Raw genomic sequence first — 27,556 nt, 5'->3', positions numbered from 1 at the left:
CCCCAATTGCTTTAAAAAAAAAATACCTTTGGTTGTTGCTCACTTGTCCAGACTGGTGTGACTGCTCATGACTCCAGGGACTATAGCATACTGGGCCCTTCTATCCTCCACTATCTCTACAAGTCTATCCAAGTTCATATTCATTGCTTCCATGATATCATCTATCCATTTCATCTTCTGCCATCTATTTTTCCTTTTGCCTTCAATCATTCACAACATCAAGGTCTTTTCCCATGAGTCCTATCCTTTCATTATGTGGTCCAAGTATTTAAGTTTCAACTTCAAAATTTAACTTTCTGGTGAATAGCCTGAATTAATTTCTTTAAGTGTTGACTGATTTCATCTCCCTGCTGTCTAAGGGACTCTCAAAAGCCTCCAGCATCACAATTTCAAAGTGTCAATTCTGCAGCACCGAGCTTTCCTTAGAATCCAACTGTCATAGCATACATTGCTACTGGAAAAACCATAGCTTTGATTAGAAAATTCAGAAGTGGGGAACCTGCAACCTTGAGGCCACATGTGATCCTCTAGGCCTGCAAGGGTGGCCTTTTGACTGAATCCAAACTTCATAGAACAAATTCCCTTAATAGAAGACTTTCTTCTGTAAAACTTGGACTCAGTCAAAAAACCACACCCAAAGACCTAGAAGACCACATGTGGCCTCGAGGCCACAGGTTCCCCAACTCTGCACTACATGGATCTTTTTTAGCAAGGTTTTGTCTCTGCTTTTTAGTCTGTCATCTAGATTTGCCATAGCTTTCCTTACAAGAAGCAAGTGTCTCTTAATTTCATGATTGCAGTCTCCTCTGCAATCATCTTTGATCCCAAGAATATAAAATCTGATACTTCCATGTTTTATCCCTCTATTTGCCAGGAAACGATGAGCCCATTTGCTAAAATATTAGTGATTTTTTTTTTATATTAAAGCTTCAAGTGAGTTTTAACCCTCTCCTCTTTCACCCTCATCCAAAAGTTTCTTAATTCTTCTTCAGTCTCTGCCATCAGAGTGGTATTGTTTGTGTATCTCAGATTGTTAATATTTCTCTTGGTAAAATTTTAATTCATCCAGACTGGCATTTTACAGGATGTATTCTGCATATAATTTGAATAAATAAGGTGGCAATATACAGCCTTGTATACTCCTTTTTCAATTTTAAAACAATTGGTTGTTCCGTGTTCAGTTCTAATTGTTGCTTCTTGGCTGCATACAGCCTTCTCAGGAGTCAAGTAAGATAATCTTTGAAAACTTGTGTTTTGTTGAAATCCATATAGTCAAAGGCTTTAGCACAACCAATGAAGTATAAGTAGATTTTTTTCAAGAATTCCCTTGCTTTCTCCATCTTTCAAATAATGTTGGCAATTTGGTCTCTAGTTCCCTGGCCTCTTCAAAAACCTGCCTGCTCTTCTGGTAATCCTCAGTTCACACTTTGCTGAAGCCTAGCTTAACAGAATCTTAAGCATAACCTTAATGCCATGTGAAATAAGCCCAATTGTTCAATGATTTGAACATTCTTTGTCAATGCCCTTCTTTGGGATTTGGATATAAAGTGATATTTTCTAGTCCAGTAGAACTGGACTATGACATTTTCCAAATTTGTTTGTATATTAAGTGGACCACTTTGATAGCATCATCTTTTAGGATTTTAAATAATTTGACTGAAATTCTGTCAACTCTCCTGGTCTTATTGTTATGTTTTACTTCATTCTTCTGCCTGACTAGTTCTAGATCAATAACCATACCATAATGTGGTTATCATGTTATCAGTGATGTTACGATTTTTCTTATATAGTTCTTTAGTGTATTCTTGACACCTTTTCTTAAGTTCTTGTACTTCTATTAAGTCCCTATCATTTTTGCCTTTTATCATACCCATTTTTGCATGAAATGTTTCCTTGATATCTTTAATTTTCTTGAAGATGTCTCTCATCTTTCCCATTTTACAGTTTTCTTCTATTTCTTTTTTTTTTCTTTTTAAAGCAATTGGGGTTAAGTAACTTGCTCAACATTACATGGCCAGTTTGTGTGTGTGTGTGTGGGTATTAAGTATCTGAGGCCAGAACCGATCCCAGATCCTCCCATCTCCAGGGCTGGCACTCTTACTCACTACACCACCTAGCTGCCCCAGTTTTCTTCTATTTCTTTGCATTGCCCATTTAAGAAGACCTTCTCTCATCTTGCACTTCTCTGGAATTCTGCATTCACTTGGGTATATCTTTCCCTTTCTCCTTTACTGTTTGCTTTTCTTCTTTCCTCAGCTATTTAAAAAGCTTATCAGATAGCCATTTTCCTTTATTGTTTTTTGGAATTGCTTTATTTTTCCAGTTAACCCTAAAACAGGACCTTTTTAAATACCATCTTAAAATGTATCAGCATCCACTAAAATCTTATTTAGTTTAGCACTTAGTTTATCATCGACCCCCCAAATTTTTTCCCAGTGAATTCTACTAGAGAGGACTACTGGAAGAAATGCTGGGTTGCATTTTCCTAGCCTTTTTCCATCATTCCCATTATGCAATTCAGTCTCTGTAGCAGTTTTCTTTTTTTTCTTATTGAATAACTTAAACTCCTGGATTCATATAGTTGATGAATTTATAGCAAGTTTAGTTGCAGTTCTATGGCAATTTCAGTGACAAACCTTATCTCAAAAAGAAAATGATAAAGCATTCCCCACTTCCAATAGAGAAATGGGGGGCTACAGTTGCAGGATATTGTGTAAGCTGTCAGATTTAGTCAATTTGTTGTCAGTTTTAGTTTGGTGTTTTTTTCTTTGTTAAAAGGAAGGGCTGGGGCAGCTAAGAGGCACAGTGAATAGAGCACTGGCCCTGGAGTCAGGAGGATCTGAGTTCAAATCTGGCCTCAGACACTTACACACAAAACTAGCCATGTGACCTTGGGCAAGTCACTTAACCCCAATTGCCCTCCAAAAAAACAAACAAAAAAAAAAGAAAGGGCCAGTGAAAAGGGAAGAAGGGAAGTATATGCGGAAATGACTGGTAACAAATAAAAGGAGGCAATAGTGAACTTTTTAAAAACAATTTAAAATGATAGTATTACTGCTATATTTTCAAGCCACCAAAAGATAACTTAATTCAAATGTTTCTTTCATGCCTCATCTTTTGTCTAGTTGCCATGTTATTTTTGTGATATACTGTAGAATTCATTTTTTTGCTTTAATTATCTTTTTATTTTATGCAGACAAAAACATACACGCTCATAACAAACATTGCCTCGGCATTTAATTCTCTTGGTACATATAGTACAGTGAAAAAGGTAAACTGACAATTTTATGAATACTGAATTAAATAGTACCATAAGTGATTTGTGATCTTCTTTGAGACACTTGAATTAAAATGGTTCTGAGTTTGGGAAGTAGTTAGGAGAGAACAATCCAGTTCTGCCTCAGGACAGATACAATGGCTTTTATATCTTTGCCTATCAACAAAAGTTAAAAATATATTCTTTTTTTTAAACTTAAGTTTGCCTCTGCAGAAATTTCACTTGCAGCAATCAAGTACAATGTCCTCATTTGGGTACTGTTTGAACATTCCTGTTTTGTTATAGTAAGGAGTCTGTGAGTTCCCCACCTGAGGTATTCCATCAGCAGATAATAGAGCACTAGAAACCAAAATGGAAGAGTGGCTCATCCTACTCCTTTTTTTATAATATGGGTACATTAGCACAGGTGTATCTATTGCCCAGTGGTTCAGATACATATTAAGCCTCCCTAGCAGAGAACCATACCCTGTGTGTTTGCCAAACACAGGCCAAGTTTGCCCTGCCCTACCTATAGTCTGAATATAACTGGCATTTATATACTGCTTTAAAGATCACTAAAGATCTTTACATACATTATGTAATTTGATCTTCACAATATCACTGTAACATAGTCACTATGGATACTGTTCCCATTTTACAGATAAGAAAACATGCTCAGAAAGGCTATATGACTTTCAATGATCAAACAGTAATTATTAAGGATTTAATTTAAACTCTTTGCTTCTTGACTCTAAATCCAATACTCTCTTCACTATGATACACTGCAACACAACCTATGAGGGGGGTTGCAATCGTACTTAACTTTCCACGGGTTGTGATTTGGCCTTCATCTTTGAAGACAACCATCACATCAGGGAGGTGAGGACGTGACTTGCAATTGACTTTGATTTGAGTGAGGAAGGGCTGGGCAAAATCACCAGCCTCACTTTCTCCTCCAGAACTATCTGGGTCCAGTGGCCAGATATCGATCAGGACAACTAGAAATGGCCTACAGTGATTGGGGTCAAGGGAACAATCTCCCAAGGAGCTAAATGTGAGACAGGAAAGACACAGTACTGCAGTAAAAAAAAACTGCCAAGGTTGGAGGACTGAACTTGGTCTCACCAAGCTCAAGGTTAACTCTCAGCTCTGCCACTTATTATTTATGTGACTCTGGGACTAGATCACCTTTAAGGTACTTACAAAACCTTATTTATGATCATGTGGTCTATCTAGTGGCATCACCAAGTCAGTAATCTGATTGTTAAAGATCCCATACATGACAGATGATCTAACAAGTATCCTATAAGGGCCTTGGGTCAGAGCAGAGAGGAACAGCAAGGTACAGGGCTGTGGTTAGAATGTGGATAGAGAAGACAACTGTATGAAGTGAGAGTTGTGGTATCTTGAATTCTACTCTCCCAATTGAATCTTTATGGTAGCAATAGAGTAAGACTGAGAGCTGCTAACCATCTTCTCGTCTGCCTTGAGAGACTCCAAGGAGTCATACCACATCCCAAGCTTCTACCATTTAGACTTCAGTTGCGATGTTTATGACTTCTTGCTATGATAGTGAATTAGGAAAATGGAAGGGTAAATACAAGTATAAACTCTCCTGGAGAAGTATCAGATTTGCATTCCTTTGTTTCTAGGTATAAGGAATCCATTCTTATGTTACTTCACATTATCATTAAATATTTTATAACTAGATTAATGTTATTAGAATACTGTACAATATAATAACATAGATGGGGACTCACATAATGCATCTGAATAGTTGTCATTCTAAAACCATTACAACGAATCTGGAAGTATCTATTCTGGCATGTTTTGTCTTGACAAAATCATGGAAATAAGAAATGGAAAAAATAATAGATAATAAAGGAAACTGACTTGCTGTTCAAAGTTTTAAATTTTCATCATCGCCATCATCATCATTGTCATTTTCAAAGTCCTTCCACATTAAATCCAGATCTCATCTTTCACCCACCCCCATCCCCAGACCTTGTAATCATTTTCTGTCTTCAGTATTATTTTAATCTATGGTAGGGATGGGGAACCTATAACCTTGAGGTCACATATGGCCCTTTAGGTCCTCAAAAGCTGCCCTTTGACTGAATCAAAACTTCAAGGAATAAATCCCCTTAATAAAAAAAAAATTTTTCTATCAAATTTGGACTCAGTCAAAAGACTGTAGTCAAGGACCTTGAAGGCCACATGTGGCCTTGAGGCTGTAGCTTCCTCACACCTCATCTACGGTATTCTCTCTTGGCCCTTTTCAAAGAATTGACTTAATCATTCAGGTATTGCTACATATTGTCCTTTACCTCTGCTCTCCTTTGTGAAAAATGATTTTAAATCTTTGTAATCAGTGTCTTGGAGGCTCAAAGGTTCCCCCCAGTCCCCTCTCCCTTACAAATTCAGTCCCTCCTTTTAGATGGGATTAGGACTGATGATGAAAGATTGGATTGAATCTTCTTATCCTAGTCAAACTCCTACCCAGGCCCAATTGATTTAATCTGCTCACATTTAGGTGAAGACAGATCCTTCTGCCTATTATAACCCATGACTGGGAGTGGTCTGGCATGAAGGGACTGGGAGAGAGGGGTTGGTCTGATAAAAAAAAATAGAATGGCTGATGATATCAGTCCTTGTTGAAAAGGCATTAAGTGACCTAAGTCATGTATTCAAGATCTCATTTTAATATAACCCAATTTAATAAAACCCAATCAGAGTTGATTGGCACCCCTTAGGAACATCTAATCTGAGGCATTTGCATGAGGCAATAAGCCTTACATTGTGGCTGTGCCCAAACCTCTGTTACTAGCCTAGCCCTCCATTGTCTATCTACTTCCCACCCTTGAGACTATCAAAATATCAATCCACCCTTGAACTGGCCTAGTCCACCTTTGTCTGTTGGCTCCAGGTAGCCTCCAGCAACTTCCCACCCTTAATCACTCATTGACCTTATCTGACTTCTCCTGAAGACCCTCCCCAAAATCTTCCTCTGGACTACCCCTAGATTCCCCCCACAACTTTCTGTATATAAGATCCCATCTTCCCTCCATGTGATGTGAAATGCCATAGAATGACCTAGCACAGACTTAATCTGTGTCCAATACAAGTGAACTTTTAATAAACTTTGCTTTTCTTTGGCTGAGAAGACTTGAGTTGAATTCATTCAGCAGGACCCAGCGTGTTGGTATTTTGGGGTCTCCAGAGCAACCCTAACTCTCTTTATGGGTAACCTCTTCATGAGGACACAAAATAATAATACCTGCCAGGAAAGGGAAGGAGAGGAAGAAGGAAGGAGTCATTAAACATCTGCTATGTGCCACTGAGCCAAGTGCTTTATAAAGATTATTTTATCCTCCCAGCCTCAAAACAATACTGAGAGGTAAGTGCTATTATTAACCCAATATTATATTTGAGGAAACTGAGACAGAGAGAAGTTGAGTACTTACTTAGGGTCATACAGCTAGTAAGTGTCAGAGGTCATAGTGGAACTCAATTCTTCCTGACTACAGGCCCAGTATTCTGTCTACTGTATCACCCAGCTTCCTGAGATTTATAATCTATTAAGGATTAATTTATTATAAATTATTAATATTAAATTAAAAATTAAAATTAATAATGTGCACTCATAAGTAAAGGCAAAGCTTATGGTAAGTAAATATAGGGATGTACAGCCAACATGACAAAAAAGAACAAAAACTGACATCTTTGTCACCCATCATACCATTCTGGGCCACAGATCTGATTGAGGAAAGGACTTATAGCTAGTGGGGCAGTAATCCAGGGTAAGGGGCAGTTGCAGGCTATGGGTAATGCACCCAAAGAGGATAGAGTTCAGAAGCAAGCAGCAGCAATGTAATTCAGATTCTAGGAACAGAATAGAGTTTAATTCCACCTTCCAGTCCAATGTAAAGGCTGCAGAGAAGTAATCAGGTCAAAAATGTAATAAAAATGAGTTTAAAATGTTTTTTTAATCAATAAGTGTACCAGCAGGGGAAAATGGAAAAGAAATGAGATACAGAAAAAAAAAAGAATTTGAAGGGAAATTAACAGCTTGGCTCAAGAGGTACAAAAACTTTTTTAAGCAACAAAATACGAAAAATTAGAATGGATTATTAAAAGTCAGTAATTCACAAAATTAGAAAAAATATTAAAAGAGATCCTAAAAACTGAGAATACAGAAGAAACTGTTAAGTTTTTCATAGAAGAAACATTGACCAACAAAAAAGACAGAGGAGAAAAAATATTAATCTATGAGCCATTCAAAAGCCATGATAAAAAAAAAATCTTCAACATCACATTTCAAGATATAATAAATGAAAATTTTCTAAATTTCTTACAACCAAACAGCAAAGTGAAATAGAAGAAAAATCTGCTGGTCATCTCCTGACAGATACCCCCAAAATGAAAATTTCCTAGGACATTATAGGGTTGCATTGTAGAGTGTGCAAAGAAGAGTAATAGGAAAAATAGGCAATCTGACTAAAGAATCTGTGAAATGGAGGAGAATGTCTTTTATTCTCAAGGTAACAGATATATTCCAGTGCTTTTTGAGCCAGAGAAATAACATCAGACCTAGACTTTAGACATATAACTTTGGTAGCTGTACAGAAGATGAGGCCTGCCTAGGTCCTCGTCATATCCTATTCTGGGCCCAGCTTAAGAAATGGAACATAGTAATCAGTACAATATGTATCTTAAAGTAATAGTTTAGATTTTTTAAAAGAAGAAAATGAAAAAAACTAGAGTCTAAGATAGTGACTCTGTACTGGGGATAGCTGAACAAATTGTGTTATATTAGTGTAATGGAAAATTATTGTACTGTATGAAATGACAAAAAAAATAAGTAAAAACAGTAATATATAATAGAGATAGAGAAGTGTCAGAAACAACCTACAAAAAAGAAACTTACAGTCTTTGGACATGGCCACTGTATGGATCCTTTTTGCTTGACTTTCCTTATTTGGTATGATTATTTTTTTTTTCTCCTGAAGTTTCATATCTTAGAGAATGAGATTTTTTTTTTTTACTTATTTTACAGGTTGCTTGGTGTCAGTTTCCCAAGAAAAAAATCCATTTTTTGTTTATGTTTTTGATGAGTATTTATGTCCTCCCTCCTGCCTTTGTTTAGTATCATTTTATGTTTGATCTTTTCTGAAACATTGGAAAATCCTGGCCCCGGCTTTATTTGTGTCACCAATTAGTATGTGTGCAAAACAAAGCCACTGTGAAGCTAGATTCTTTAACAATCCACTCTACTGGAGAAGGGTGAAGCCATCAAAGATGGGACTACGCAGTGAAAATCAATGACCTTGTCAATTATTTCTTGGCCTGAGTTGCCCTAGGGGTTGTTGTTTGTCCTTTGTTTTCAAAGAATACTAGTTGCATTATAGGATGATGTCTTTACTTGTTCGTGAATTGGATTTAAGTGAGGCAGAGTAGTAACATACAGTGAACTCCAAAAGGAAGTCAGTCTGGGGCATGTTTTCTCTTGTAATTTCATCCCCTTTGTGTCTCCTTTTAGTTTTATTGAGGGCAAAAATGGCCTTTAAAAAGGAATATTTTACTGTTCTCACAGAGAAGGGCAAGAGAGAGAAAAATGTTTTGACATCTGTGGTAAATTAAGATTAGAGATGGCGAACCCCAAACAAGAGGAAAGCAGGGAGAACCAGCAGGTGGCACCAGCAAGCCTAGGCTTGGAATTACTGAAACATGGTCTTTCACACAATGCAGCAAGTCAGTAGCACCAAAAGTGTGAATTCAATTTGTGTCTTCAAGCAAGTGGCCATAATGTGAGTTAAAAGCTAGAAGAGATTGTCAATGTAGGGTAAAGGAATGCTGGCTGTTGGGATAGAAAGAGAAAGCCTAACGTTGAATCTTATAGGAAGTCAGATTCTGACAGATATGATCACCTGGGAAATACATTTCATCTAAACTTAGACTTTGATGAAGAGAAGTGAAAAAGTTACTAAATATTTTATTTCTAATGGTTCCTTCAGGCAGCAACTAGGATAGTGATGCTTCTAAGCAGATACATGATACAGGAAGACACATAAGAACCTTACAGTGAAGGCCCTATTTTTGTTAGAGTAGATTCCTTTCTTGTGCTTTAGAAATGTCTCAAAGAAAACAATACTTGATGAGAACACTGGGAAAAGAAATGTCCTTTCCTACTGGGATAATGAAAGGAGTGGACTTAAGTAGAAAAGGACTGTATAAACTTCTCCTTCAGAGCCATCTGGGTTCGGTGGCAAGATATAAATCAGGATGACTGGAGATGTTCCAGGATGCAGAGGGAGACCTTGACCTTTTTAAGATAAGGTCTTAAACAGATCCAATTCACTTGCATGAAGTCTCATCACCTTCCTCTTGCATTGGTTCTCTTTAAGAGTGAATAACAGGGAGCCAAGATGTTGGAGTAGAAGCACAAACTTGGAGTGAGCTCCCACTCCAATCTCTTCTAATACATGTAAAAAAAAAATGAGTGTAAACAAACTTTAGAGCTACAGAACCCACAAAGAGACAGAAACAAATCTCCCACTGAAGGCAGCCTGGCAGGCTGACAGGAAGTGTCTATTGCACTGAGCTGAAAGGCAAGCACAGTCAAACATGAGACCCACAGTTCCAGCCCTAAGGCAACCCTGACCAGCGCCAGTCAGAGAAGAATCAAGAGAGTAAATCACCAGTACCTGTGACACTTTCCAGACTTCTCAACCCATAAATGCCACAGACAAAGTAAAAGGTCAGTGTGGAACTCTGTTGGAACAGAAGGGGACAGAAGAGAACAGTCTGGCCCCTGCCTCTGGAGCAAGAATCAGCAGAGGTGATGCACCTGTGCAGTTGCTGCCACATGGCTGCCTCAGGAGCTCCTTGCCTGCAGATTGTACAGGAACCAAGCAACCATTCAGAGGGTAATTGCTTTTGCTTTAACCAACCTGGATCTGGATTGTGCTCTGGGGTAGTGGTCCTTGGATGGGTGGCCAGTGAGACAGATCTTATGGGGGCTGTAGAGAGGGTTGCCTCCTAATAGATCCAGCAGCAAAGAAAAGCTCAGCGATTTGGGACTAAGTTTTCTCCGTTCTGGAAGCAGAGTTTTATCAAGTCAAATAATTGGCTGACAATATGACCAAGCTGAGGAAGCACAAACAGATCATAGAACTCCTTTCTGGGGACAAAAAGGATCAAGGAATGGAATAGGAGGAAGACAGAGAAGTCAGAATTTCTGCATCAAAAGCCTCCAAGAAAAATATGAACTATTTACAAGCCATGGAAGAGCTCAAGAAGGATTTTGAAAATCAAGAGAAGTGGAGGAAAAATTGGGAAGAGAAATGACAATGATGAAAGAAAATCATAAAAAGCAAGTCAACAGCCTGTTAAAGGAGACCCAAAAATATACTGAAGAAAATAACACGTTAAAAAATAGATTAACAAGGATGAGTGAAAAGGGAGGAAGGGAATGAACCTGGAATTCAAAGTTTTAAAATAAAATGTTTAACTATATATTATTATTAATATTATTTACATGTAACTGGGAAATAAGATATGCAGGCACTGGGGCATGGAGATCCACTGTGCCCTACTGACAAATCAGAGGGGGAATGAGGGAAGATATGGGAGAGAGCAGACTGGAGGAGGGGATATCCAGGACAATCACTATTTTGGGGTGGTGGGTAGGGGAAAAACAGGGGAAAATTTTGTGATTCAAAATCTTGCAGAAATGAATGATGTAAACTAGAAGTTAATAAAGCATTTGATAGTAAATGAAAAAAAATAGACTAACTCAAATGGTAAAAGAGGCCTAAAAAGCCAGTGAGGAGAAGAATGCCTTAAAAAGTCAAATTTGCCAGAAGGAAAAGGAATTTTAAAAACTCACTGAACAGAATAACTCCTTCAAAATTAGATTGCAGCAATCGGAAGCTAATGACTTTATGAGAAATCAAGATATTATAAAACAGATCCAAACAAATGAAAAAATAGAAGGCAATGTGAAATATCTCATTGGAAAAACCACTGACCTGGAAAATAGATCCAGGAGAGATCACTTAAAAATTATTGGACTATCTAAAAGTCATGATCAAAAAAAGAGCCTAGACACTATCTTTCTAGAAATTATCTAGCAAAATTGCCCTGATATTCTAGAACCAGAGGACAAAATAGAAATTGAAAGAATTCACCAATCACCTCTTGAAAAAGATCCCAGAAAGAAAACTCCTAGGAATATCACAGCCAAATTCTGGAGTTCCCAGGTCAAGGAGAAAATACTGCAAGCAGTCAGGAAGAAACAAACTGAGTATTGTGGAAACACAATCAGGATAACACAAAACCTAGCAGCTTCTACATTAAGAGATCAAAGGGCTTGGAATATGATATTCCAGAGGTCAAAGAAGCTAGGACTAAAACCAAGAATCATCTACCCAGCAAAACTGAGTATAATGCTACAGGGGAAAATATGGTCATTCAATGAAATAGAGGATTTTCAAGCATCTTTGATGAAAAAAACAGAGCTAAACAGAAAATTAGACTTTCAAATACAAGAAACAAGAGAAGCATGAGAAGGTAAAGAGGAAAAAGAAATCATAAGGAACTTATTTAAGTTGAAGTATTTATATTCCTACATGGAAAAATTATAATTGTAACTCACAAGACTTTTCTCAGTATGAGGGTAGTTGAAGGGAATATTTGCATGTGTGTATATATGTATGTATATATATATATATATGTGTATGTATACATACATATATGTATGTATATACACATATATGTATGCATAGGAGGATGTATGTATTTGTAAATATATATGTGAGTGTGGGAATGTGTATGTTCATGTATACATAGAGGGCACAGGGTGAGTTGAATATGAATGGATGATATCTAAAAAAAAAGAGGTGAGAGAGGAATTTATTGGGAGGAGAAAGGGAAAGATAGATTAAGTTAAATTAACTCATATAAAAGAGGCAAGAGAAAACTGTTACAATTGAGGGGAAGAACAGGAAGATGAAAGGGAATGGGTCAACCTTATTCTCATTAAATTTTGCTTAAGGAGGGAATAACATACACACTCATTAGGGTATCTTACCCTACAGGAAAATAGGGGGTAGGGGATAGAAAGGGGGTGATAGAAGGGAAGGCAGATTGAGGGAGAGGGTAGTTAGTAGCAAACACTTTTGCAAAGGGATATGGTCAAAGGAGAAAATCGAATAAGTGGGGATGGAACAGGATGGAGGGAAATATAGTTAGTCTTTCACAGTATAACTACTATGGAAATGTTTTGGTTAACTGCACATGTACAAGCTATATTTAATTGCTTATCTTCCCTGTGGGGGCAGGTAAGGAGGGATGAAGGGCAAAAAATCTGGAACTCAAAGCTTTTAAAAACAAATGTTTTAAAAAATATATTTTTACATGCAAATGGGAAAGAAGATATACAGGCACTGTGGAATAGAAATCCATCTTGCCCTAGTAGAAATTTAGGGTGGTGATGGGGAAAGATAAAAGAGAGAACAGAATGAAGGAAGGGATATTCAGTTGGCCTGCTGTTTTGGGGTGGGGATAAGGGAAAGACAGGGATTAAAAATTGTAACTCAAAATCTTGTGGAAATGATTGTTCAAAACTAAAACAAAGAATTTAAAAAAAAGAATGTACAGAAAAAAAGAATGAAGAATGAACAACAAGAGTAAAAATGAAAGTAGTGCAGGACTTGAAGACAAAAGATCTGGGAATCCTTGCTCTCACTGTAATTCACTTGGTAATTATAGGCATGTCACTCAATACTTCTGATTCTCAGGTTGCTTATCTCTAAAATGGATATATTCACACTAATGCTAACATGTGCAGGATTGTTGTGAGGAAAACGTTTTATAAGTCATAAAGTATCATATAAAGGGGAGATTAATTTAATATTATTATCTAGCACTTTCACAGTTCCTGGCACATAGAACCATATAGTTAGGCTTAAAAAGGACCCAACATGTCACTGAGTCTAACCCTTTCAATATACAGAGAAGGTCTATAAGGTTTACTTGACTTGCCCAAGGTCAAACAAGTCATACGTGTCAGAAGAAAGATTTGTATCTAGGTCTTTCTGGGAACTTGTTAAATACTTGATTAATTGATGCCTCACTCAGTGCCATTCATGAGTACCACATATTTATTGCTTTTCTAAAGAAGTGTTCATGTTTATGAGAAATATAGCCTGAAGCAACTACCAGTGCCACTTTCTACCTCATATCTCTCCACTCCCTTACTCTCCAACCCTACCCATAGTGTTCCAGCTCTCTGTCCTCTGTTGCTTTTAGGGAGAGCCAACATACTTTACTATAGCAACTGGGGTAAATAACTTATCTTTTCTCAGTCTCAGGTTTTTAATGAATGACTAAGTCATTTTGACTGTTATAAATACCCAAATTAATTACAAAGGATCTGTGAAGGAAGATACTACCACATCCAGAGAAAAAACTGAAATATAGGAGTACATATAGAATGATTTTACATATGTATATGCATATATGTGCGTATATACACATGGATGCATATTTGTTTCTAATGTTAGCCATTTCTAGGCTAGAAGTGAAAGAGAGAAAAAGGGGGGAAAAAGAAAGTTACATGATAATTTCATTAGATATTTACAAGGACTAGCAAAATATACATAATAGACTTCTAGTTTCATGTGCAATTATCTTTTTTATATTCTAATATGTTATGGAAATGATTGTTTTATTTCTTAAATTGAGAATAAAATCAAATTTGTAGGGAAAAAATGAAGCATTGGACTGCAAGGCCCCTTTCAACTCATACTCTCTATTAGAGCTAGGAATCTGTAAGGACAGGATTGCTGGGAAAGTTATCAGATAAATTACATAACAGCAATTTCATGTTGCTCTCCAAGGAAATAGAATAGCCCTTTTTCTCCTAATACCACCTGAGTCAAAAAAGGACTTTGAGCTAATACCTCACATAACATTTAGGCATATTTACTTACACATTTGCAAGCAAGAATGTCACATGCATGTACACGTATGTATGTATATTTACATATATAGTGTATGTATATGTGTGTGTGTGTATATCCCTGAGAGGTTCAGAGACTTGCCCATGTTTATAAAATTCATACATGTCAGAGGTGGATCTTGAAAGTGGACATTCCTATCTCTGAAGGCAGCTATCTATTCCATGCTTTTATAGATATTTGGGGACCTCTCAGAGCAGGAGGCAACTCGCTGGGACTACAAATTGAAAAAAAAGGTACCAAACTACATTGGCAGAGGGAATTTCTTCAGACCTTCTCTATCTGTTTTTGGAAGCATGAAGATATATTTATTCATTTTGTTATTTATACTAATATGTGACTTAGACAGGATTCTATTTAGTTATTAAAAATCCATTTTAAAAAACTCCATAAATAATATGTAGTATCTTATGTCAATTAAAGGAATCTCTGCTAGCCATCTTTTGATTTCTGTTTTATATCTCCAAACACAAGTAGATAAAAAGAATGCAACTCTTGAACAAATTAAGAAAACCACCTTCTGCCCAAAAACTAAAAAAATAATAATTCTGGAGTAAATTTGAAGAATATCATTTACAGAGAGGTTGAGAAGCTGTGTACTAGCTTGTACTTTCAGTCTATTTCTCCATGTTTTGTTCTTCACCATAGATAAAAATCTATTGATTTTTAATTTGCTGCAGTTGGTATTTTTAGGAAGGACAAAATCTTTACAATGGAATGTATTTAATGATTCCTGAAAGTATTATGTTGAGAAAACATATTCAAGAGTTTGGACTGTCTCATCTCTAGACTGCAGTTCATTTAAGCTGGTCTTTGGTGTATTTATTTGAGGCATTTTTCTGTTTTCAAAGACAAATTGTTTCATCAGAGAACCTAAATGCAGGAATCCCTTGGTTACTCAGCTACAATCCCAACAATGCAGAACAGGCAAAAATATGTGGAAAAAAACCCTCTGATTTCTGATGAAAATAGCTAAACTAGACTTGAAGATTGCATGCAATGTGATGCAATTGTTTGCTTTACTGGTCAGAAAAAAAAAATATTATCAGCTTAAATTCATTGTACCTGGTAATAGTAAAATGTCTGGAAATTCCAGGAAATAAGTGTATATCAAGAAGTAAATACACCCATTTATATTTTTTATGGGCTATATTCAATATGTGGTCACAGGTTATAGAGCCAACTCTCAGTAGAGAATGATAGAGAAAAAGCTTTCCCCACACCCATCTGCTCTTCTGACTCTCCAGTGAAATTGCAGTCTGGTGTACCTTGGCATTCCCTCCCCACTTAAATTTGGCAAGAATAATAGGTATGAATCTTATGAGACTAATGACAAGAAAAGTATTAAGGTCAGAATTCATCTGCCTAATTATTGCTTTTTGGTGAGACAGCCTCAAAGATGCCACATTTTGAGGAGAAGATACAAAATGACAATGAGAATTTATTAATTGTGGCTAAAATTGAACTGCCTTGATTTCTGAAGATTCTACATTTTATCGATCTTGGCAGAGTTTTTTAAGATATGGCAAAGGTTCTTTAGAACTGTTCACCAGAGATTTTTACTGAAGTGATGAGAGTTTTATGATTTCGTATAAGAGTATTTTATCTCCAACTCAGGGCTATGTGATATGAATACTTTTTCAAAGCTGCCATTTTATGTGACCTTTTTAAAAAGTATTCAGAAAAATCTGAATGTATCACTCTTTCTCATCACAGAATCAATAATCATTCAATAATCAAAGTGCCTAATCTGTTCCAGGTACTGAACTAGGCTGTAGGAAAACAAATACAAAGAATGAAACAATGACTGCTCTATTAACTATATTAGAATTCGTATCCTAATCAGAATATAAGTGTATGTAAAATATATAAATACATAAATATAAAGTTAGTAAGTTAGGTCAGTACAAGATAGTTGGGGAGGGATGTTGTGATCTATTGGGGGCATCATGAAAAGCTTCAAATAGATGTTGTTAAGTGGCATCTTAAAGATAGCAAAAGACTCCCTGAGGCAGAAATTAGGAAGGAGTGCATTAGACTTTGGGGCAGCCGATGCAAAGGAAAGGACATGAGACAGGTGTCATGTTGAAGAAAAAAAAGATGGTCATTTTGGCTTAATTTCACAGTACTGGAAGGCGAGCAATTTGAAATGGTGCTTGGAAATTAAGCCAAACAGTAAACAGGGTTTTAATATAGAGGGGAAAAGGCACCATTGGAGTTGGTTGAGGAGAGTCATGTGTTCAAATTCACACTCAGGGAAAATAGTTTTGGAAGCAATAACATGTATCCATGTGGAGAGAAACAAGGTATTAGGGGACTATTTCAATAATTTAGTGAGTGCCAGTAAAGGCCTAGATGAAGGTGATAGTTGTGTGAGTAGATAGAAAGCATCAAATTTGAGAGACATTTAGGAGGTGAGAATTTTTCTATGTAAAGACACAAAGATAACTGCAAATGTATGAACCTGAGAGACAGAAAGATGGTTGTGACTTGGACAGGGTTAAGATAGTATTGGAGAGGTTTGGGTTGGGGACAAAGATAATAATTTCAATATTAATCATGTTCATTTAGAGCTACCTCCAGAATGTGAAGTTTGAATTATCCAAAAGACAGTTGTTGGAGGCAGAGCCAACGTGGTGAAGAAAAGGCAGGGACTCAAATGAGCTCTCCCCAAAACCCTTCTGGACAACTTTAAATAATGCTTCAGAACAAATTTGGAATCATCTGAAACTAGAAAAGGAGAAGATGGAACACCTTTCCAGCCAAAGACAACTTAGAAGGTTGGCAACATAGGTCTGTAGAACCTGTGTGAGTATAGAGCACAATCCAACACAGGCTACACCCCAGAAAATTAGCAGTAGGCATTGGGAGTTATAGAATTCGTGGTGGTAGTGGCAATTTTTAGATCTCTGGGCCCACAAACAGTAAAAGTATTATAAAGTTGGTGAGAAAGAGATTACAACAATCCTTTTGTTGGCACTGGGGGGCAGGAGGCAGAAGTCTGTTGCATTGTTCATACTTGGAACTCAGTCATAGTCCTGGGTCTCAGTCCCAGAGCAAGGAGAACCAAAAGCATACTAGAGCTTGTTGCTACAGGGGGATTGTACTCTGCTCACAGTTCATAGTAGAAAAGTGTTTGTGATCACTCACAGATGTCAGCTTAGAACAGAGAAGGAGTAAACACACCTCTCCCTAAATTATGACACCTTAGAAGAACTGAAAACTTAGAGAACTATTCCCAGAATTATCTCTGAAAATAGCTGCACAAAAATCCTGAAGCTTGAGATACTACCCCCTCTACTCCAGAAACAGAGCCCCATTTTAGCTTATATTGAAAATTCAAGAAATAGGCTAGAAAAATAATTTCTTTTATTCTTTACAAAGTCATTAGCTTCCACAAAATCAAGAGAATGAAAAAAAAACCACAAGATCATGTAAAATATCTCAGAAAAACAACTGACCAGGAAAATAGATCCAGGAGAAATAATTTAAAAATTATTGTACTGCCTGAAAGTCATAATAAAAGAAGAGCCTAAACATCATCTTTCAAGAAATTATCAAGGAAAACTGCCCCAATATTCTAGATCCAGAGGGTAAAACAGAAATTGGAAGAAAACGCCAATAATCTCAAACTCCCAGAAATATTATAGTCAAATTCCAGACTGCCCAAATCAAGGAGAAAATACTGCAAGCAGTCAAAAAGAAACAATTCAAATAACAGGGAGTCACAGGCGGGAAAACAGAAGACTTGGCAGATTCTACATTAAAGGGTCAGAGGGCTTAGAATATGATGTTCTGGAGGGCAAAAGAGGTAGAATTACAACAAAGAATCACCTACCTAGCAAAACTAAGCACAATGCTTCAGGAGAAAAAATGGCTATTCAAAGAAATAGAGGATTTTCAAGCATTCTTGATGAAAAGAACAGAGCTGAATAGAAATTTTGAAGTTCAAATGCAAGACTCAAGAGAAGCATTAAAAGGTAAACAGGAAAGGGAAATCATAAGGGATTTAATAAGGTTAAATTGTTTACATTCCTACATGGAAAGATGATACTTGTAACTCATAAGAATTTTCTCATTATTATGGCAGTTAGAAAGAATATACATAGAAGACATGGGTATGAGTTGGACATGATGGTATAATTATGTAAAGATATAAAATTAAGGGGTAAGAGAGGAATGAACTGGAAGAATGGGAAAGGAAGAGGCAGAAGGGGTAAATTATCTGACATAAAAGAGGTGTGAGCTTTTATAGAAAATTTAGGAGATGTTGCGGAGGAGCACTTAAAACTTATTCTCATTAGAATTGGCTCAAAGTGGGAATAATATGCACACTCACTTGGGTATATAAATCTATATTGCCACACAAGAAAGTAGGAAGGGAAGGGACATGGGGGGAAGCGGCCTGCTAAAAGGGAGAATGGATTGGGGGAGGAAAAATCAGAAGCAAAACACTTTTGAGAATGGACAGGGTAAAAGGAGAGAGAGAAAGTAGGATAAATAGGAGCAAAATATATAGCAACCATAAAAAATGTGAAAAAAAAATTATAGCAAAGTTCTCTGATAAAGACCTCATTACTCAAATATATAGAAATTAGAAAACTAAGAGCCACTCCCTGATAAATAGTGAAAGGATATGAACAGGCAAGTTTTAAATGAAATAATCATTTATAGTCATATGAAAATTCTCTAATTCACTATTGATTAGAGAAATGCAAATTGAGGGGTGGAGTCAAGATGGCAGAGTAGAAACAGAACTTCCTAGGGACTCCCACTCCCACCTCCTCCACTTGATGTAAAAAATGACTCTAGACAAACTTTGGAGCTACAGAACCCACAAAATGACACAGAGAAGCTAACCTTCCACTGAAGACATCCAGGAAGGCTGGCAGGAAGGGGCCAGCATAGCATGTTGGGAGCCAAGCCCAGCCTAGTGCAAACCTGAGGTTTTAGCTTCACAGTGGCCTGACCAGTTGCCAGGTAGAGGGAATCACCAGGAGCTTCGACGGTTTCCAGAATTATCAACCCACAGATGCTAAATGCCACAGTGAGTAAGAGCACTGGCCCCAGAGTTGGAGGACCTGAGTTCTGTTCCGGCCTCAGACACTTAACACCCACACAAAATAACTAGCCATGTAGCCTTGGGCAAGTTACTTAACCACAAATGCCCTCTAAAAAGCAAAAAAAAAAAAAATACACTAACACAAATGGCAAAAGAGGCTCAAAAAGGAGAAGAATGCTTTAAAAAGCCAAATTTGCCAGATGGAAAAAGAATCTCAAAAGCTCACAGAAAAGAATTCCTTCAGAATTTATATTGGAGCCAATGGAAGCTAGTGACTTAATAAGAAATCAAGATACTATTAAACAGATCCAAACTAATAAAAAAAATAATAGAAGGCAATGTGAAGTATCTCATTGGAAAAACCACTGACCTGGAAAATACATCTAGCAGAGATAATTTAAAAATTATTGGACTACCTGAAAGCCATGATCAGAAAAAGAACCTAGAAATCACCCTTCAAGAAATTCTCAAGGAAATTGCCCTGATGTTTTAGGACCAGAGGGAAAAATAGAGGTTGAAAAAATCCACTGATCACCTCCTGAAAAAGATCCCAAAAAGAAAAATCCTAGGAAGATTAGAGCCAGGTTCTGGTATTCCTAGATCAAGGAGAAAATATTACAAGCAGCCAAGAAGAAACAATTTCAATATCGTGGAAAAACAATCAGGATAACACAGGACCTAGCAGCTTGTACACTGAGGGATCAAAGGGCTTGGAATATGATATTCCAGAGGTCAAAGGAGCTGGGATTAAAAACAAGAATCACCTACCCAGCAAAACTGAGTATGAAGTTTCAGGGGAAAATAAGGTCATTCAGTGGAATAGAGGACTTTCAAGCATTCTTGATGAAAAAACAACAGTTGAATAGAAAATTTGACAAGAAACAAAAGAAGCTTGAGAAGGTAAATGGGGAAAAGAAATCATAAAGAACTTACCAAAGTTGAACTATTGATATTCCTACATGGAAAAACAGTAATTGTAATTTATGAAACTTTTCTCAGTATGAGAATAGTTGGAGGGAATTGAAATATATGTATATATTTATTTGTGTGTATACATATATATACACACATACATATATATGTCTACATAGGAAGGTATATGGGCATATGAATACATGTGTGTATATATATATATATATGTACAGGTATACATAGACAGAGGGCACAGGACCAGTTGAAGAGGAAGGGATGATACTTAAAATGTGAAATTATGAGGTGAGAGAGGAGATGGGGAGAGACAGAATGGGGTCAATTATCTCATATAGAAGAGGCAAGGGAAAACTATTACAATGGAGGGGAAGAACAGGAAGGCATAAGGGAATAAGTCAACCTTATTCTCATTGAATTTGGCTTAGGGAGGGAATGACATACACACTAAATAGGGTATCTTACCCTACAGGAGAGTAAGGGGGAAGGGGATGAGAGGGGGGATGATGGAAGGGAGGGCAGGCTAGGAGGTAGGGAAGTTGGAAGTCCCTTTTGAAAAGGGACAGGATCAAAGTAGAGAATAGAATAAGTGGGGGGTGGGATAGGAGGGAGGGAAATATAGTCAGTCTTTCTCAGTATATCCAGTATGGAAATGTTTTGCATAGCTACACATGTACAACCTATATTGAATTGCTTATCTTCCCAGTAGGGTGGATGACGAGGGAGGAAGGGAAAGAACCTGGAATTCAAAGTTTTAAATTCAAATGTTTAATATATATATATATATATAATTTTACATGTAACTGGGAAATGAGATATACAGGCACTGGGGCTTAGAGATCCACCATGCCCTCCTGAAAAGTTAGAGGGGGATGGGGGAAGATATGGGAGAGAGTAGATGGGGGAGGGGATATTTAGAGTGATTGCTGTTTTGGGGTGGTGGGTAGGAAAATGGGGAGAAAATTTGAAACTCAAAATCTTGTGGAAGTGAATGTTAAACTAAAAAATAAAAAAGAGAGAAAAGGAATAAAAAAAAGAAAGAACTTGTTCTTGTGAAAAAAAATAAATGCAAATTGAAACAACTCTGAGCTATCATCCCACAGCTATGAAATTGACTAATATAACAGAAAATGAAAGGGACAAATATTAGTGGTAGTAGGAAAATTGAGATACTAATGCAGTTAGTGTAGTGGTATACTGATTAATCCATTCTTTGAAGCAATTTGGAACTGCCCAAAGGGCTATAAAATCATGCATATACTTTGACAAAGCAATACCACTGCTAGGTCTATAAAGCGAAGAGATAAAAAACAAAGGAAAAGGATCTATACATCCAAAAATATTTATAGCAGTTCTTTTAGTGGAAGCAGAGCATTGGAAATTGAGGGATATCCATCAATTGGGGAATGGATTAACATGTTGTTTATGATTGTTATGGAATATTATTATGCTGTAAGAAGTGAGGAACAGCATATTCTCAGAAAAAAATGGAAAGACTTCCATTAACTGATGCAAAGTGAAATAATAATGAGAACCAAAAGAGCATTGCATACAGTAACAGTGATATTGCATGATGATCAAATTAGCTTAATAATTAATTAATAGATGAATAATTTATCTATTCTCCACAATGAAATGATCCAAGACAATTCTGAAAGATGTGATAAAAAATGCTATACATCCCCAGAGAAAGAACTGATGGAGTTTGAACAAAGATGGAAGCACACTTTTTCTTTATTTTATTTTTGTTTTATGTCAGTGTTTTCTTTCACCCCCTGACTAACATGGAAATATATTTTCCGTGGCTGGACCTGTATAGCCTATATCAAATTACTGGCCTTCTCAGTGGGGAGAGAGGATGAAACAGAGAGAATTTAAAACTCAAAAACTATTTTAAAGAAAGTTAAAATTATTTTTACATAAAATTAAGGGGAAAATATTTTTAAAAAGCAATTTTTATGCAGGACTGAAATTCAGGAGAGAGATTAATGCATATACAGCAGTCTTTTGCATAGAGGTGATAGATAAACCAATGTGCAGCAGTAAATTTACCAAAAGAAAAGTGTAGAGGGTTAAGAAAGGTGAACCTAGGGCAGAATCTTATGGTAATCTTACAGTTTTGTGATATGATATAAATTATGAATAAGCAAAGGAAATTGATTAATAACCAGATAAGGAGGAAGAAAACCAGGAGACAACAAGCCCAAAAAAATCCAGGAAAGGCAGTGTTCAGAAGAAAGGTAGTCACTAGTGTCAAATACAGTAAACAGTTTGAGATGTTTGAAAATTGAGCAAAGATCACCAGATTTTGCAAGAAACAGATCAATGATAACTTTGGGGAGAACAGTTTTAATTGAGGGATGAGGTCAGAAGTCAGACTGCAAAAGAATTGAGAGGAGAGGAAGGTGGGACAGCAGATATAAAAATATTTTTCAAGGATTTATTTAAGAAAGGAAGTTTAGATATAGGATGATAGCTTGAAGGGATATTAAAGTCTAGTGAATATCCTTTTAATGATGGGAGAAGATTGGGTACATTTGAAGACAATATTGCTAGATAGGTCCAAATAAGAGGAGAGAGAAAAAATAAACACTGTTCCAGGCACTGTACTAAATGCTTCTTACAAATATTTTCTCATTTAATCCTCACAACAACCCTCTGAGGTAGGAGCTTTTATGATCTTCATTTTATATTTGAGGAAACATACAGAGACGCACACAGCTAAGAAGTGTCTGAGAGTGGAGTTGAACTCAGTTCTTCCTGAATACGGGAGATAGGAAGGGATGATTATATATGTGATCTGCTATGGAAAAGGTGTTTTGACCTTGGAAAAGATGAAAGCCACCTCTTTGTCATCATAGTAGTGCAGCCACCATAAGGATTAGCTCCTGACTCAGGACTCTCAATCACTGTGAAAACTTTATAAAATGGTTTCCCTGCCTCCAGTGCTCCCATAGACTAAGATTCAATGCCCAACTCTGGGAGTTTCTACATTGATGGATTCTATCAAACACTGGTCACTAACTCAGTGTTCTGCAAGTGAGTCATTTACAGATACAAATTGTTTTCCAATCTATTCCAGTGGCCAAAGGTTAATCATAGCCTTAACTAGACCAGGGATCTGCACCTGGATCACAGAAGTTGTGCTCCCTAACTTATTCATCATACTGATGTTTTCTCTAACATAAACACAAACTCACAGTTCATACCCACAAACACACTCATTCAAAGATCATACAAAGATACAGGAAAGTCTCTCCAATATGCACTCCTGACTCACTGGATTTTCTCTACTTGCTCACAAAAAACTCTTCTCCCCAGAAATTCACTTCATTTTTGCAATTCTTACATTGTACCCTCTGTCTCTGTGGCCTCTTCCTCAGACTGGTTCTTCCCAGAAACTACATTTTAAAGAATTGCACCCAGACTAGCTGCTGCACTCCAGTCAGGACTTTCTTTACCATGCCCTGACATGGGTAACCCTCTAACACTCTTCTCTCCTTTTCACCTTCTTTTTATGTGTTATCTTCTTCCATTAGAATGTAAGCTCTTTGAGGGCAGGAATTCTTTTTCTTCTTACAAATTTATTTCCAGTGCTTACCACAGTGCCTGGAGCATAATCAGTTCTTGATAATTGCCTGTTCATTTTACAAGCAAGTCTTGGAATCTACACACACAATTATAGCTATGGCCCATTATTGTGAATAATGAATCACATGAAGCAGTTCAACAATTTGCAACAATGCAGTAAACTTCAAGTTCATTTGCTAAAATTGCTCTCAATCACCCAAAGGCTTGATTCTACCACCACAAAAAAAATAGCATCAAGGAAAGATCCTAACATTTCTTATATACATATATATATATATATATATATATATATATATCTCTGTATAGATGGAGGAAAATTATAATCCCTTCACACAATTAGTTCTGAAAGTAAATTCCATCAATCCACAGTCACTCGTCCTTGAATCCTAGTCACTGGTGTTCACCTGCTACTATCACTCTTGGGAGCTTTTCTAGGAAACCCAGGTGTTGAAAGACAGAATGATAAATGCTATTCATTACCTTTCTTTGCTGTCTTTTTCATTTGTGAGTTATTTATACCTATTACCCTTTAGCAACTTGACCCAGAGTGAAAAGATCATAAAAATTAACATGAGGATTTAGTGAACCACAGCTAGCTGACTTCACAATCTTCCTTTTTTTTATTGCTTAACTTTTTTTGTCACATCTGTTGCCCTAATTCAAAGACAATAAAAAAAAATCCACAGACTCATGTTCTTTAGACTCAGAGTGAGTTGCTCTTTGAAAAGATTTCTGATAAATATAAAGTTGATCATCTTACAGGAGTGAAAAAGTGACTCATGTTGGAAAGGATTTTCATTTCATTAATATTTTCCATCTTTCAACTTCTACTAATAGATCTGTGATGTTGTTGAAATGGGTATTCCCTCCAGTGATGCAAATCACTACTTAGCCATGGATTCCCATCTTTTGCAGCTCTTATTCATGTCCTCATATAAAGTCCCTGCAGAGATCAGTTTCTACCAATATGCTGGAAAATAATTTTTCTGTACTCTTTAAATTACTTTGATATCAGTGGAGCATGTGGGCTATCAATAAGCTATTTTTCACTCTTAATACATGACTGGTTCACCTTTTTTTCTGGTTATATTCTTTTTTTCTGGTAACATAAATTACATCATTTATGTATAATTCCTCTCTTATAATGTATTTTCAGTTGTCCCTGTCTAACATATACCTCTATATAGGTTCTAGAGTTATATGAAGTTTGATTCTTCAGAAACTGCATTATTTCATGACATAATCAGAAGTGTGGTGTTAAAAAACAGGCCTTAGTTTTAGAACAAGCTAGCTGCTCCATGGATAAAAAGCTAACTTTCATCTTTTTTAAAAAATATTTACTTTTAGTTTACAACGTTCAGTTCCACAAGTTTTTGAGTTCCAAATTTTCTTCACCTCACTCTCGTCCCTCCTACCCTCCATGGGGCCATGCAGTCTGATATAGGTTCTATATATACCTTCCCATTAGTCAAGTTGTAAAGGAGAGTTATAACTAATGGAATGAACAACAAGAAAGGAGAAACAAAATGAAACAAAAAAGAGAGAGAACAAATAGTTTGCTTCAATCTGCATTCAGACTCCATAATTCTTTCTCTGGATGTGGATAGCCTTTTACATCATGAGTCTTTTGGATCCATCTTATTACCTTGTATTGCTGAGAAGAGCCCAGGGCTAGCTTTAATCTTAAAAATTATCCTTTTTTACTACCTCCATTTTCTTGTGCTCAGTGAAATCTACCTCTCTCTTCATAACATAGCTTCCTCAGTCACCCTCTAATCCCTGGTTACATTTTCACTAATATCCCATAACTCACTGGTCAGGGGGAGATAGAGGGAGAATGTTCTTTGCCACTTCTAGGCTTTCCCTCAACCACCATTGCTCAGTAACCTCTCCTCATTTTATGTTCATCCAATGTATATTTATCTCCCTGTCAAGATTTTGGTATCCTGGAGATTGGTAAACAACCACCAGAATCTTGATCATGCTATACACACATGCACACACATTATATGTGTGTATAGACACATATACAAATAGGTAGATAGATGATAGATATTTCTTTAAATACCTTAACATCCCAATTCCTCAATTTATTCATTTTCCATGACCTGTTATTCTACACCACCTTAGTTACTCAAAGATATTATCATATCTGTGATATTGCCATCACCCAAAGTTGTTTTACTTCCATGTTTATGAATTTTGAAATGGCCCTATCCAGACAAATTCTGTCATTTCACCTCTCCCTCTGCCTTGTGACTCCAAACTCTATTCTCTGTTTTCACCATGACCTCCAATCCATTCACCCCTCAGTTCTTTCTCAGGTCATCCCCCCTACACTTGTTTACTCTCTTCTTTTCCCTTCTTGACATTTTGGCAAACCAGTTCAATTTTATACAGTTCTTCCCATGAGTTCTTTGACCCCAGAAATTCTTGCCCTAGTCAAACCTCATCTTTTGATCACTTACCATCAGCTGCCATTTTTCTTTCTCACTTGCTGAACAAAGCTAGAGAAAAGTCACAAAATCACTGAATCCACTAACAATTTGTTATATAAGCTCAAGTTTTACCTCACCATGGTAAGGCATTTCTTTTACAATGCTTTAATTGATTCTCAACATACAACAGCAGCTTTTCAAAAAATCTTTTTATCCCTCCTCAAGCCTCCAATACTTCCCCTTCTACAGTGCCCTCTCAGCAGAGAACTTTCCTCATAAAATTTAAGCCATTTACTAAGAGCACCCTCTTCTCCCTTTCTCATTTCATATCATTTAGATGCATTTCACAACTATCTCCTTCACCCCTATATCACACGAAGTGGTTGCCCTTCTCTTTGCCAAAGCAAATCACTCTCCATGTAAAAGTGGTCTAATTTCATAACATCATGTCCAATCGATTACCTCCTCCATTATCTCCAATCTCTCACCTATGTACTATCTTTCCCTCTCTACTGGCTGCTTAACTACTACCCAACAAATGTCCATGTCTCTTTCTTCTTCAAAATACCCTAATTGGCCCATCCCTCCCTTTTAGCTATCACCTTATATCTCTCCTCCCTTTCCAGCCTAAATTATTTGAGAAGGCAAGTCACAATCACTGCCTCCACTTTTTCCCCTTTCACTCTCTTCTTAGCCTTCTAAAATCTTGTTTCTAGCCTTATAATAGATCTGAAACTTTCCTCTCCAAAGTTATCAGTGATCTCTTTTTTGCCAAATCTAATGACCTTTTCTGAAAACTCATCCTTCACTTCTCTGCAGCGTTTTATCTGGTCAATGATCCTCTTCTTCCTGATATTCTATTCTTATTAAGTTTTATGACACTATTATTTCCTAGTACTCCTACAATTCTAACTTCTTCTCAGTATTCTTTGCTAGATCTTCATCCATTTTGTACTAACTGTAAGAGTCCACAGCACACTTTTAAATTTAATTTGGGCAAATTGTTAACATTTTCTCAAAAACTCTTTTAAGTATAGACAAAATAATGAAGCTCTGATTTGCATCATTTGCTGATTTTTGAGCCGTAAATGCTCACACTGAAAACTTAGCAATCAGCTCTGGCACATCTGTATGAGCTGGCACCAGCCAAAAGCCTGATAAGATCTATATAAAAGCAGGAAAGGCTACATTAGCAGATCATGTGTTCCCCCTCTGCAGGGGTATTCTTCAAGAGACTGGATGATCACTAGGTCAGGAAACT

The sequence above is a fragment of the Petaurus breviceps genome, unplaced genomic scaffold (genome assembly GCF_028583685.1).
Source record: "Petaurus breviceps papuanus isolate PSGF00001 unplaced genomic scaffold, PetGlider_PUasm1.0 90784, whole genome shotgun sequence".
Taxonomy (NCBI): domain Eukaryota; kingdom Metazoa; phylum Chordata; class Mammalia; order Diprotodontia; family Petauridae; genus Petaurus; species Petaurus breviceps.
The sequence above is the reverse complement of the archived record's forward strand: the minus strand, read 5'-3'. Positions refer to the sequence as shown.